Source organism: Cupressus sempervirens, chromosome 4 (genome assembly GCF_028749045.1).
Source record: "Cupressus sempervirens isolate cs-2001-9-10 chromosome 4, ASM2874904v1, whole genome shotgun sequence".
Taxonomy (NCBI): Eukaryota; Viridiplantae; Streptophyta; class Pinopsida; order Cupressales; family Cupressaceae; genus Cupressus; species Cupressus sempervirens.
This window is the reverse complement of record NC_143121.1, coordinates 398696879-398709651: the sequence shown is the minus strand read 5'-3', so window position 1 is coordinate 398709651 and position 12773 is coordinate 398696879. Positions and strand designations below refer to the sequence as shown.

The 12773-nt window shown below is 31.3% G+C and overlaps 1 pseudogene; it reads left to right on the top strand.

Annotated features, from left to right (window-relative positions):
* The first annotated feature begins 8002 nt into the window (after positions 1-8002).
* On the top strand, positions 8003-11127 carry LOC149561724 (ent-kaurene synthase CPS/KS, chloroplastic-like; annotated as a pseudogene).
* The last annotated feature ends 1646 nt before the right edge of the window (positions 11128-12773 follow it).

The window sequence follows — 12773 nt, the reverse complement described above, 5'->3', positions numbered from 1 at the left end:
TTACAAGAAAATGCTTTTTGAAACAAAAAATAAATTGCATGACATGAGAGGTTTACAAGTGAGGGTGTTTACCAATCTTGAAAACTTGAATGCTAAAATTTATTTTGATAAGGATATTATGGGAGCCACTAGATAAAATCCAGGGAAGTGTTGTGGTAGGTACTATGACATTGGAAACAGTAGTTAAATTGGTCTAGTTGTTGATTAACTAGGTTGATTAATTCATTATTATATGATCCAATGGTAATGTTGGTTATCATTTTGACATACATGAAAACATTATTATTATTCAATATTATATATACATACATACATGAAAACAAAAATGAACTTTCTACGAGTTTACAATTGTTCAATAAAATTAATGTTTTAGAAGAAAATGCACTTGAAGGACTATTAGCTTAGAAGCAAGAACATGTTGAAATAGTACAAAAATTTCTTGACATAAGAGGTCCACAAGTGAGGGTGTTGACCAATCTTGAAAACATGAATGCTGAAATGAAAGCTATCAATGATCGAACACCTATGCTAGAGTTGGAACATAATGTGAGGTTGATATTAGATAAGGTAGGGGTAGGTATTTAGAAGTTTGATAATATAAATTGAAGGCACAAAAATGAAGGAGAAGGAGAGGCTTTAGAAAGAAAAGGAGAAGAAGTGGCTTTAGAAAGAGATTGCATGGCAGAAGCAACATTGAGACAACATTAAGGATATTATGGGAGCCTTATGACTATGGAATTTACAAAGAAGCATAACTTTCTTCTTCAACTCCTTACACTCAACTCTTCACTGAAGTTATTCTTCGAGTAGTGAGAATAGTTACTACAAATTCTTGGGAGCATTCATAGATGAACCATCTCAAACCATTTTGACCTTGATTTTGGTGCCCCAAGAAACAACATGTACCTCTCATTGATTTGAATTTTCCACATGGTAAGGGATAATGTGCATGGTTCATTTGATTTAGTGATCATACACAAATGAAGTTAAAGCGTATTGTTTGGTGAGTTTGATGTTTTGAGGAATATAAGTGATTTGACATTGCATTGCAAGTCCAAAATCAAGGAAATCATTTATCTATTGTTTTTCTTCTACTTCGAGATAAATTTAAAGCTTTTTTAATAACTTATTAGGGAGCTTGTCAAACTATGTGTTCCAAGCTAGAGTTGTCATTGAACCAAAAGATCAACCTGCCAATGCTTAATACAACCACTAGACTTATAAAACATAGGTGTTAGTTAATCCATGTCATCAATCCCAAAGGGAAAGATTGGCAGTTAGTCCAACAACCCCACCTCAACGTTACCTGAGGAGATTTGAACCTGTGACCAAGCTCTGATAGCACTTGTTATACACTAGAGTTGCCATTTAACCAAAAGATCAACTTGTCAATGCTTGATACAACCACTAGACTTATAGAGCACAAGATGTGGTTAAGCTATGTCATGAATCCTAAAGGGGAATGTTGGCAGTTAGTCCAAAACTATGTGTATTATAATGACAAACAATATTTTCTTTATCAAAGAGAAAAAGACAAATTTCTTGAGCACATGGCTTTACCAAAAGAAAAGGAAAACAATTATAGCCAATGCTGCTTTAGATTAGTGTACATAAATAGTGCATCTATGGTAAAAGATCGAATAAAAATTTAAATCTAAAATTAATCTTACTAAAAAAATAAGTTGAAGCCCTCTTCCTTTTAATCATAAATCATATTTTTTGTTGTTACGAGATTGTAATTTTGCTGCGTATTTATATCACTTAAATTAAATTATATAATTTATATTTTAAAATTTTAAAAATCTCTACTTATTTATTAGCATTTTATTTTATTAATAAATATATATATTTTTTCTAATTGGAAAACAATCTTTAGGTTTACAAATCTTAAAATTCTATTTCCTATATTATTTGTAGGCCCTATATTGAGATGCACCACAATGCACATTAGACATTGTAGGGAATAGATCTAACTATTTCAACCTTAGGTGAAGGGATTCTTGGTATCATTTTTGTCTGATCATCAAAAATAGTTCACTGAGGATACAAAGATATGATCTGGGAAGTAGGTGCCTAGAAGAAATGAAATCATCCTTAGCCTCCATTGTTTTCAAAAGGACTCCATGTAGACTATTACTACATTATCAGTTCTGTAGCACCTATTTCTTCAAATAATTTGATGAACAGTCCATAAGATGGAAAACCATCGAAAGACTAAAATTCACACAACTAAGCCAAATAAATGTGGATCTAAATACATAGAAAAGTTGAACTGTAATGAATTATAAGACACAGGGTTTTACATCACAATTTACTTTTTGAAGTATAATGACTATACTAGAAATAGTTATTTGATCTACCTTTTAATATATATAGAGGTTGTAAACAAAATATCTATATTCTTCTAGCAAAACAAAAGTAGAAAGGTTTTTAACTTCAAAAACCCCATTCCCAACCATTTTCTACCATTCATATGTTTTGAGGTGGTATATTAAAAAATAAATTGTAGAAAGAAATAAGACAAACCTGGATTCATGCCAAGCCATGAAATACTGAGCATTAACAAAATTGTAATGTCCCTTGCTAGGACAATAAACTATTTAATATATATTTGTTAACGATTCATTTTACAAACCAAAGATCTCCTTTTTCCTTCTACAATTCTTCATAATTTTTCCATGATTTTCTTTCTTCAATATTTAATATTCTAGATATATGCATTATTAGGGTCATGTCGTCTCATAATGAATATTAATTATATATTATATTATTAATATAATTTATATTTCTTATATTAATATTAATACTAATACATATAATACACAATAAATCTACTTTATGTATTTACATTATTAATCTAAATATTATATTTTATCACTTAATATGATATTTAATGAGCATATTAATATATTATACCATTATTAATTTTATATTATTATTTATTTAATTATACAGATCTTATTAATGGGGACATCACAAAAATACAAATCATCTTTAAAATAATCCATATGCAAAGGTGACTATAGAAACTAGATAAGAAGCTAGTATCTGAAAAATGATATGTGGGGAATGAAAAAAAATGTGAAGCTTCTTATCTAACAACACTTATTAGTGACAACTCATCAATCGAGCTGTATAGGCAAGGCGTGGGAACTATTTGGTAGAATGCTATCATGGTATTTGTTAAAAAGATTGTCTAAACTTTAATTCAAAAGTCAAACATTGGGAGGCATCACATTGGAACTCGAGGACATCATGCTCACGTGGAATGGAGAAAGCATGTAGAGGCACCATACTTAAGGAAGGCACGAATCATTTGTTGCAATGTGTCAATAGAGAGGTCATCGCATGAGATGGATTAAAAGTGGAGTGATAATTACATAGAATACAATGATTGCAAAATATGCGCAATATGGAAGCATAGACAAGCACATGAACAATTGGGCAAGAGGCATCAAGAGACTATTTTTTTTGGAATTGATTGGTTTTATGCATAGTATTCATACAAAATGTGGCTTGTAGAAATACCATGGAAAACTATATTTTATCCTACTAGATGGGACAACTGATTGTTCATTTTATTGTACCTAATTGGATGAAATATCTATAGGAATTTGTAATCAACCCAACTAATCAACAACTAGACCAAATTTATTGGGTTATGACTAGTTTCTTTCTAAAAATATCTGCTATGATGTATTTTTGTAAAATTTCTTTCAAACTCTTCCCTTTTTTCCTGGTGTAATTATTTTTGTGGAGGATCTTGAGGTAAGTCACTTAGCATTGGTTGAGTTCAAGTTTTGTTGTTTTATTATTGTGATTCTAGAATATATATGCAATTGGATCAATTTTATGTTGTGCTAAGATGTAATAAAGCACCTTAGAAAAGATCTCTAAATATGCATATATAGAAGGAAATATAAACGGATACCTATTTCAAAGGAAAATAAATGAAAATTTACATAGCCCTTGAAGAAAATGGTAGAGCTAGGGCATGACAAAGAAATCTCAAAGTAAGGGCACGACATGGCAACAAAATTGCAAAGCTAGGGCACACAGATCACAAGGGGATGCCATGGAAACAAAATTGTAGAGCAAGGGCATGAAAAAAAATCATCGAGCAAGGGCATGGAAATGAAATGTGGAGATCACAAGGGCATGAAAACCAAGTCATAGAGCAAGGGCATGGCAATGAAATGCAAAGATCATAAGGGCATGACATCCAAATCACAAAGCAAGGGCACAACATCGAACTATAGAGATCACAACAATGAAATCACATACCAAAAGCACAAAAATGAAATGCATAGATCACAACAATGAAATGTATAGATCACAAAAATGAAGGGCACGACAACATTCACAGCTCTTCACCCACATTTGGAACTCTAAACCCTCTTTCCCATGCATTTCTCCACAAACAAAACAAATGCAAAATGATTTGTGTCATGATTTCTTTTTTCTTTTTCCATAGTCATGGGGCATCGCAATGACAATGCAAATGTCAGTATTGCTAGTGTGTCTAGGACAATTGCAAAAAGAAAAAAGAAAATCAACACAAATTACACCATCGTCACAAATTGTCATTACAATTTGACCCCAAATGTTGTAGTTTGTCAAAGAGGTATACAATTTCCCTAGGGTCCAATATTCTTGGAGGTATCTTCCAAGATCTTTAGTAACCTTCTACAAAAAATCTAAATCTTAGTACCTTGTGAAAAAGCTAAATTTTTTGCAAGTCAAATCATAACCTACAACCTTTTATAAACAACTAGGAACAAATCACAAGTCCAAGAACATAGATTTGCAATACAAAACTAGATTAACCTTCACTCTAATACCATCCAATGCACTACAAGACTATTTGTTCTTGTAAAGGAGGTGATATAGTCCCTAGTAATAACCACATAATATAAATAACAAAAAAATACAATATCTAACAGCAAACTCAACTTCTTTATTCATAAAACAACTACTTACATGCAATGTGCTAGGTTGTAAGGCCTTCATGGTTACATGCAAATAAAAAATAAAATTACAGTAACAATTTTGTAAGACCTCATAAGAGCCAGCTCAATCCTAGCTAGCTAGATCTATAAGAGCACAACAATCTGGTAGAAACTCCAAGAAAGATCTAAACTTGTTCTTAAAAGCCCCCAAGCAACCTTGTTATTTTCTAAGCCCACACAGCTACTAGATTTTCTTGCAAAGTTGTAACTCTAGATTCCTTCCTTGAATCTATCCTACTTCCCTTCCATACCTAAACCCTCCTTTTATACTTGGACAGCCACAAGTTAGGTTGTTACAAATAGAATCATCTAGAACTCAAATAAACATAACATGCCTTAGTTGGCTTATAATAATCATGAAATGTGCATATGATAAATAAAAAGTCCTTACACATCCCATGATCAATCTATGCTATCATCACATGCTACGCATATTAAATACACCAAGTCAGCAGATCAAATCTCTAAGGAACATCATTTAGTGAGCCAAACCATTGGGCATCAACAAAAATCACTAAGGGAGCCAAGTGTTTCCAAGTATACCAAGAAAGCATATTCAACAAGATCCTACAAGCATCACCGAGGATATCTTATATTGACCTAACTTATTTCATATACAAATGCACATGCATGTACACACACACACACGGTATTTACAATGACTTGCAAGCTAGCAAAGATTAGAACCCTTATGTTTCACATAACCATATTTCACCCATTAATTTTTTCAATGAAAAACTAAAATAATACATTTTACTATGAAAACTAAAATTACACTTTTATATATTTCTATTTAGACAATTTTACAAGCAAGTTTTGCATTAAATAAATAACCTTTTATATTCTCACTCTTTTCGTCTCTCATTATTCTTATTATTTTTCCTTGTCTCCTATTTTTAAAATATAATTCAGTTATTGACCAAAATCTTCCTCAACTCTCTAGAACCTAATGGTATGCTACTATGGGCAGATTATGACCTTATATATTGGAGATACTACACAATGTAATTATTCTACAGAATTCTAGACAAGCGTCATCCATGATCAGTCTGAATTTCAATATGCGTATCTTTTCTTAAAAGATGTATCTAATATAAGTTTTGTTACAGATCTTAGGTCTCAATTTATTATTAAAGTGCAAAATATCATTCTTCACTTCAAAAAAATTTGAGTCCACCTCGTTGGATGCGATACAGAAATACTATAACGAATACATTGATCTACGTGCAATCTTTTGTTATGAAATATTATAAATTAATATTACAAAAATATTAAAAACTAGCAGCTGACATCTCTGGAAAAAGGCAAATCGTAACTGTTCACATGAAAGTTCCATTGTTTTAAATAGGCAATAACCATACAAACTCTTTATCCACAGATTACACGATTGAGATGATTCATTTTTAAGCAAGCGATCTATACAATATTGACGCTTTGAGTTGTCATCTTATTTTAATATCATAAAATTCAAAAAGAAAAATTTAAAATAATTTAAAAATAAGGAATCTGAGTACCAAAGGAATGTAAAGAACACCAATGCATGTACTGAAATGTTCAATCTCAGTTTAACATAACTAGAAATAATCAGGATCATACTTAACTGTTACATATCTTGTGAATTTCCTGAAATAAGTAATAATCATACAAAGTCTTTATCGACAGATTTGACAATATTTGTCTTTCATACACAAAGACTACTATATTTAAACATCAAATTCCCACAAGCAAATCGCATTATTTTCATTGATCAAAAAATATGGGACTTGTTAACTTTTCTGTCATTCCAAATTCTGCATACTTTGCAGCTACTCGTGGAGTTTCTCTCGGTGGCGATTGACAAAATCAAACTACCATCTTTCCACCAACTCTGGAGGTGAAATGATGCCTAGTTTATTTTAGATAATTGGTGATCTGAGTGTCCATGAATTTAAATCAGAATGATATGTCTAGTAATTTGTTTTAGATTTTCTTTTTGTTTCCAAATTCCTTGCATGGGAAGTTGCTTACTCTTAGTTCAGCTGTTTGAACATTGATGATACAGCTTGTGAACTATTTGGAAGTTCTCAATTTTAGGAGAACTGGTTTACATTTGTTCTTAAGTATGCTACTATTCTGTTTCATTATAAATTTGATTTGTTTTATTATCTAAATTTTTAAGCATTAACTAATGTTTCGTTATCTTTTACTTGTAGGATCTTCTATTTCTGAACTCTCTCATGATAAAGCCTCGTATGAAGTTTTCAAATCTACAAATACAAGTACCCTCTTACAGAGTGATCTTTTTAAGGTGAATTCTAATATATATATATATATAGTTTCACCATTTTTCTTTATCTATTGTTTTTTGAGAATACTAAGAGATTTGTCATATTGCTATCAGGATTCAACTATGTAATTTTTGAGTCAAACTCATTGATCCACTCGTTCTCAAGGGAGATGGGTCAATGAATTTGGCTCAAAAAATACACAATTGAATCAACATAGCAATATCACACTTTGACTTCTCATAAAAAATATCCCCTACTTATAAAATAGATTTAGCTTTCTCAATGATTAGACAATGCAAGTCTCCTAACCATATCTTATTGTTTCTGTTTACTTATGTTTTTGTTCTTGAGAATATAAAATAAATTTGACTTTCATAATGGTTAGATAGTGCAACTATACTAACAATGGAAAATGCTATTTTGTGACTAAATTCACATCTTTGAATTATATATATTTGTTTGAAATATGAATGATTTTTTAAAAATAATTAATAATAACATGTTTTTAAATAATTTGTAAGGAATGATTTTGAAAACTATCATATTTTTATATTGCATTTTATATGTGCGTATCTCATTATTTTGTAGGTTGTTCATGAGAAGTCAAAACAAATTGTACCTACATTGGAATGCATTAAAGCTGATATTACAAAGATACAACATTAATTTTCAGAAATTGAAAAGAAACATGTATATATTTCACCATATGATACAGCTTGGGTAGCAATGGTCCCCTCTTTAGAAAACTCCCAATTACCACAATTTCTACAATGCCTTTTGTGGATAATGAACAATCAACTCTCTGATGAATCCTGGCGATCATCAACCTTGGATTATCTTAAGGACCATCTTTCTCATACATTGGCATGCATTATTGCACTCAAAAAATGGAATTTGGCACCAACAATGTTGAAATGTGTAAGGTTAAATTTGAAGAATTTTCTTTTGTTTTCAATTACTGTGGATATCAAGGTGTCCCTTACGGAAAAAAAAATAGTAACATGTCTACATATTAATCATATGAGTAAAAATGTATAATAAATATGTTGCAAGATTTTTATTTATTTTTGATTTATGGAAAGGTTTGAGGTTTATAAGAGAAAAGATTGGACAAATAACCGATGAGGATTGGTATAATCCTATTGGATTTGATCTAGTCTTTCCCTCAACGTTAGAAGATGCAAGAGACTTGTGCCTAGATCTCCCTTATGATTCACTTTATATAGAAAGAATGGTCTCTAAATGAAGAGAAATCATCGAAAGGTAATTTTTACAATTGACTTATTAATTCAATAATTTATAATCTAAATAGTTTTTTTTTTTTAATTCTTATAATTTACGTATTTCTTTCATTTTTGCAGCATATAAATAGATTATATGAATGATTATAAACCATCCCTGATTTTCATCATTGAAGGTATTCAAAACATTGTTTACTAGAATAAAGTATTAAGACATACAAACACAAATGGTTCACTCTTGCATTCTCCCTCTACAACTGCTTGTGCTCTAATGCATACAAGAAAATATAATTTCCTTAAGTATTTGAATTCAATGCTAGAAGAGTTGGAGAATCAAGGTTTGTCCATAAACTTTTATATATTTAATTTATATGCTTTGATGACTTTTAATTTATTTTCACAAACATTGAACATGCATTATTTTCTTGGTGTAGTGCCTAATGTTTATCCCATAAAGTTGCTTATGGGCCTTTCAATTGTGGACATGGTTGAAAGGTTAGGTATAGCGAGACTTTTTGAATGTGAGATAAAACAAGTTTTAGATTATCTCTACAAGTAATTGAGAATTCCTTTGATTGATGTAGGATAATACAATTTCTATTCTTGATTTTCATTATTTATGAATTTAATATTTTCAATGGATAGATGTTGGAAAGAGAATGGAATAATTCAGGGAATATCATCAACATCAGACATAATCAGTACTTGTATCAATTTTAGAATTCTACGATGGAATGGATATGATGTGTCTCAAGGTATTTTGAACAATCTAACAGCCATTGTAGCCTTCTTTATTGATTCTCTCATGTTTTCTTAACCCCGAAATAATTTACTACTACAGTCTAGGAATATATAGACTTTGGCTGCATTTCATGTGATGCATCATAGATTAAATTTTTGTTTCAAACTAATGAAATCAACTATAATATGTAGATATCTTGGTTAATTATTTAAAAGATGGAAACTTCCTAAAATCTTTAGAAGGGAGTGGTCAAGCTGTTACAATAATGCTCAACTTCTACAAAGCATCTCAATTAATGTTCCAAGGTGAAAGAATTCTGGAAGAAGCCAAATCCCTCTCCAAAAACTACCTTGAGAATATCAGCATGGATGAAGAATATACAATCCTCGGTCAAGAGGTAATCAACATAATCCAGAGGGTGTAAATGAACTTTCTTTAAAATTATGTCCTTGTCCTTGATTGAGCTTTGTGAGAAATCCTTTCATTGCAGGTTAAATATGCACTAGCTATACCTTGGAAGGCTAGTTTGGAGAGAATAGAACATTTACAATACATCAAAAACTATGGGTTTGACGATATTCGAATTGGAAAGACATCTTACAAGTAACCTCTTAGTGATCTACATTAGCCTTTCATTCACTTTGGATTAAAATATATATCATTTTAATAGTGCTGATAACTGGCTCTTCGAATTTGATTGTAGGATCCCTTGTCTAAGCAATGATTGTTTTCTAAGTTTAGCCAAAAAGGAATACAATATATGCTTAGCGGTACAACAAGAGGACATAAAGAAGTTAAAAAGGTAAGTAGGAAGTTTTTTTAATAACACATTATGGTCATAGTTATAACCAATGTCTTATCAAGGTTTATGTTTTTGTCTACCATAACAGATGGAGTGTAGTTTGTAAACTTGAGAGCCTACATTTTTCTCGAAACACTAATGTAGACTCCTATTTATCTATTACCTCAAAACAGTTTAGCATTGAAATGTCTACTCTATGCATTGTCTGGACAAACATTGGAGTTCTTCTTGTGCTAATGGATGATTTTTACGATGTGGTGAGTCTAGGCTCTATTGAAGAGCTTCAATGTTTTTTTGAATCTATTAGGAGGTAAACCCTAAACCTAATTTTGTATTATAAATTTATAAAATTGCTAAATTATAGATATAAATCCTAAGTCTAATTTTTACTTGTTCCAAATTTCTTACAGATGGAACACAACAATGGTAAATAATCATACAGATAATATGAGAATTTTGTTCTCAGCAATTTCTAACATAGTCAATGATATAGCTCAAGATGCTTGGGCCTTTCAAGAGAGGGATGTGAGTACCCATTTAAGGGAAATGGTGCGTATTTTTTTTTTAATATGAATTATCTGGTTGTTCATTTACATTGTGCAGATTAAAAAACATTCATTGGAATAATTCATTGATGCTCTTTTGTGTTTATATCATAGTAGTACAGGGTAGTAATCTGAATGATGAAGGAGGCTGAATGGATTAAAAATGGATATATACCAACTATGCAGGAATACATTGAAAATGGAAAAATAACAATTGTCTTGGAACCAATTATTTTTACATCACTCTATTTTGTAGGGCCTAAGATTTCAGAGGAAATCATCAACCATCCAGAGTATAGGAGTCTAATGGATTTAGTCAATATTTGTGGACGTCTGTTGAATGACATTCAGAGCTACAAGGTAATAGGTTTGGTTTAAATAAATATTATAATGTTCTATTTGTGTAATAAAATGTAAGATCATTTATAATGTTAGGTTTGAACCCTCTTTAACTTTATCTAATTATACTTTATATTATCATTTTAACAAAACTTATTTCTTTATTACAGTTTCCTTTGTAATATTACAATTTTCCTAAAATTTGAAGAAAAGAAAGTAAACTATTCAGAATTCTACTGAATGGATTAGAGAAAGAGTAAATGAAAGTAACCAAGAATCAGCCTAGCTTTCTACCTCGTGAGTGCAAGCAGTTATATTGGAATCTAGCCAAAATTGTCAACCTATACTACCTAAACAGTGATGAAATCACATGTCCCACTTCAATACTTAAACATATAAGGGCGGGCATTTTCCATCCTTTGTCATAAATTCTTAAAGTGGGTATTTGAGATAGGGCACTAGCTATGGTGCAACTTATTTTTCGTCAACCTCTTTTCATTCTCTCCCATACCGTCAGCCATATCTGTTGATGTGTGTTTTATGACTCACCAGACAGTAGAACAAAATACTAAAATATCTTATCCTCTCTTGAATAAAGTCTTGTGTATGCTAAGATTGCTAGAAGATCATACAATGACTTCAAGGTTCCTTTAATGCCAGGTCTTGACTGTGGATAAGATCGATCATTGATGTGATTTTTTGATGATCACAAGGGGCCTTACGTGTTTATTCATATTCATTTCAAGCCATACTGGATGTGGGAGCTATCTTAAGGTTTTGCAATGAAGCACTTTTTTTGGATTTTTCACAGAATATGCAAAAATTAAATAGGATGGGGTTAAGGAATTTTATTCTAATCCTAAGGGTAGTGATAACAACTAATAGTATTCTAGTGGAAAAATTCCTCAATTTACTGAATTCAGCTTCGCCAAGTTATACTACAACTAAGCATGAACTAGTGCAATCTTCAAGGGTTATGCCAAAGATTTTCATATCACCGCATACACCATCATAAAGAACAATGTGTACAAATGATAGAAGTTGAGCATATGCATGAAAGAGGTTTAGGCTAACTTTACACAACGAATTAGAATCACTAAAATGTCAAAAGTATGAACCAAAGGAATTCATCAATACACCATCATATTCTCCATTGTAATCACCACACATTGACTATGCTAAACTTAATCTACTTGAAGAAATTTTAGGAGAACAAGCAAGCACTAAGACATGTCAAGTATTCACCAAACTCCAATGAAAACTTTATTATCTTAGTAACTTATAGCAACAATCTCATAAAAATCTCCCCCTTTACAAATGAGAAATGAGGCCTTTATATAGGTCCTCGATTACAATGGTTGGCCCGGATGATCACAATAATCGATGGCCAAGATCATACCACATCAGCCCTAATTAGGGTTAGGGCAATTGAAAGGAATCTACATTAATGCCATAAGGAATCCACTACTATAGTGGATAATAAATGCCCACCATGCATGCTAATTTAAGGAGTGGGTGTAATAAATGATCCCTATGCACACCCACTCTGCATTTAATGCATCTATCCTTGATTTTTTTGCCTGAAAGATCGAAATCGATCTAATACTATTTCCAACTCCTCTGTACTGATGCTTGGTGCAGATTCTAGCTTGAATTCTAGAACTGTAATTGGTCTTTCTGCTTTTCCCAAGCTTTCATCTCAATCTGGTAGTAAGTCCTTAGTAGTGTGCATTGTATTTGAGAAGATGGAGAAGTTCTCAAAATCATCTCTTCCATATACGTTTAGCTGAAAGAATTCCTCTAGCTTGACTTTTAGATTATCAATTGT